We start from the raw sequence: 2500 nt of genomic DNA, 5'->3' as shown, positions 1-2500 counted from the left end.
TGACTACTGGCAGGATCAACCAGGGAGCTGCGTCAACTAGAGCTGAGCAGCCGGCCGCCCGGGAGTGTGTCCCGGGGGCCCGCGCGAACACGCAAGCGTCCGCTCAATCATTCTGCAAACAGGAGGAGGCTGAGCTCCCCTGCACAATACACCTCGAAACCCTCTCAGGTCCCGGCGGCGCGCAGCGCCGTCCCAAGTACTTGGTCGGGTTCGAGAGAGGCGCAATCGCCCGGAGTTAGGCGAGTAGACGCTTTCGGTGCGACCACCCGTGCTCCCAACTGAGCTTGCCGCTGCCGACAGAGGCCCGGGAGCGTGCTGTCGTGGCATTGCCGGCGGGAGACAACACGCGCCACCTACGGTGACCGGCAGCTCCAACGCCAGCGCCACAGAAGGACAAAAGCCCCACTTGGGTGCCGAAGCGAACTCTCCCAGCACAGCGCACGCGCCAACACATCCGCACAGCTGCGATACAAACCACCAGCGAGAACCGCTGGGGCGACCGAGCAGCAGACGGCGTCGCGGCGCCGAGCGCCGGGCGGCAGCGCATCCTCAACGCACACAGTCCTCAATCGGACCAGCACACTGAAGATGTCCACCGCGCTTCGCACCGGGCCCGCGAGGACCTACTTTGGCCGCACGGCGCCGCGCGCAGGGTGCGCCGGCGCGCAGCTGCGACGCCTGCCGCGTCCGTCGGCCGGCGCGCCTGCCACTGGCCGCCCCCACCAGCCGGCTGTAGCGCGTGCGCCCACGCACCGCGCGGCCAGCACGCCGGGAGGCGCCCCCTCACCGGCCGGGGACGGTCCCACCCAGCCACCGCCGCGTATCGCTTCACACCCAGATGCCGTTCAGTTTCGTCGGCATGGTGGGTATCGCTGGAACAACCGGTTAGTACCTCAACCTATCGTCGCCATCACCGATTCACCCCTAGCGAGAACAACCGCACCACAACAGGTTACCATTTGTTCATTTGCGTAACTTCACCAGAAAACGCAGGCGTCCATCGCCATTTGCAACTTCCACGATTATTGCATGCCTGTGTCAGGTGTCACGCCACACTACGTCTGCCCACATACACGCAACAAAATGTGCACGCCTAGACAATACGTGGAAGGTGGCCCCCGTACGTATGCGATGTCCATTGCTCGAACGACTGTCAACCGGCCTCTGTAGCATGTCGCAGATATGGAACGCGGTGCACCATGCCATCACGGTGTGTGAGGAGAGACGACTAGGTCCGAATACATCAACAGACAGCTCATGCTGATCGCCATCCACGGCGTCCGTTCCTCCCACACGTCTCTATGGCGTACCACACTGCAATCCAGCTCTCATAGGGAGACGACACGTAGCTGCGTGCACAATATTTGCACTGTATGGTCCGCCGTTTTTGGGCGCAGTCGTTGTACGGTCACACATGTGCCACGATGTATCATTCAGTACATAAGGACGAATGTGCAGTACAGATTGTGGTTTACGCGTACGACATTAGCGGACAGTTGACACAGGCCGCACCACAACGTAGCCTGAGTACGTCGCATGCGGAGGGCATTGAACATGCAAAGTTCTCACCAACCAGCTTGCGAAGGCAGGGGGCAAGGTGGGGACGTGGGGAGGGGCGGCATGTACGTCCTGCTGCCATCCACATTACAGTGTACAGCAGGAGCATGTGGAAAGTGAGCAAGACTTGCAAGGTGTTTAACATGAAGCGATACACAGGGGAGCGGGGAGTGCGAGTAGCGAACTATATTGCGAGGGTTGCGGGTGGGCAACACTACACTAATTGAACGAGTCGTATAACAATTACAGAGCAGGTTTAGGCGACAACGTGGGTTACGTTAGGCGACAACGTGGGTTAGGTTAAGGCACGACGTGGGTTAGGTTAAGGCACGACATGGGTTAGGTTAAGGCACGACATGGGTTAGGTTAAGGCACGACATGGGTTAGGTTAAGGCACGACATGGGTTAGGTTAAGGCACGACATGGGTTAGGTTAAGGCACAACATGGGTTAGGTTAAGGCACAACATGGGTTAGGTTAAGGCACAACATGGGTTAGGTTAAGGCACAACATGGGTTAGGTTAAGGCACAACATGGGTTAGGTTAAGGCACAACATGGGTTAGGTTAAGGCACAACATGGGTTAGGTTAAGGCACAACATGGGTTAGGTTAAGGCACAACATGGGTTAGGTTAAGGCACAACATAGGTTAGGTTAAGGCACAACATAGGTTAGGTTAAGGCACAACATGGGTTAGGTTAAGGCACAACATGGGTTAGGTTAAGGCACAACATGGGTTAGGTTAAGGCACAACATGGGTTAGGTTAAGGCACAACATGGGTTAGGTTAAGGCACAACATGGGTTAGGTTAAGGCACAACATGGGTTAGGTTAAGGCACAACATGGGTTAGGTTAAGGCACAACATGGGTTAGGTTAAGGCACAACATGGGTTAGGTTAAGGCACAACATAGGTTAGGTTAAGGCACAACATAGGTTAGGTTAAG

The 2500-nt window shown here is 56.9% G+C and overlaps 1 non-coding gene across 1 annotated transcript in view; it reads right to left on the bottom strand.

Moving 5' to 3' along the window:
• The window catches only part of LOC124773578, a 1909-nt gene extending 1883 nt beyond the window's left edge, over positions 1-26 (bottom strand). The window contains exon 1 of the ribosomal RNA XR_007014821.1: positions 1-26. This exon is cut by the window's left edge and continues 1883 nt beyond it. This is a non-coding gene — a ribosomal RNA (small subunit ribosomal RNA).
• Positions 27-2500: the final 2474 nt, after the last annotated feature.

This window comes from Schistocerca piceifrons, unplaced genomic scaffold (genome assembly GCF_021461385.2).
Source record: "Schistocerca piceifrons isolate TAMUIC-IGC-003096 unplaced genomic scaffold, iqSchPice1.1 HiC_scaffold_954, whole genome shotgun sequence".
In the NCBI taxonomy this organism is placed as follows: Eukaryota; Metazoa; Arthropoda; class Insecta; order Orthoptera; family Acrididae; genus Schistocerca; species Schistocerca piceifrons.
Note: the sequence above shows the minus strand (reverse complement) of the source record. Positions and strands in the feature narration are given on the sequence as shown.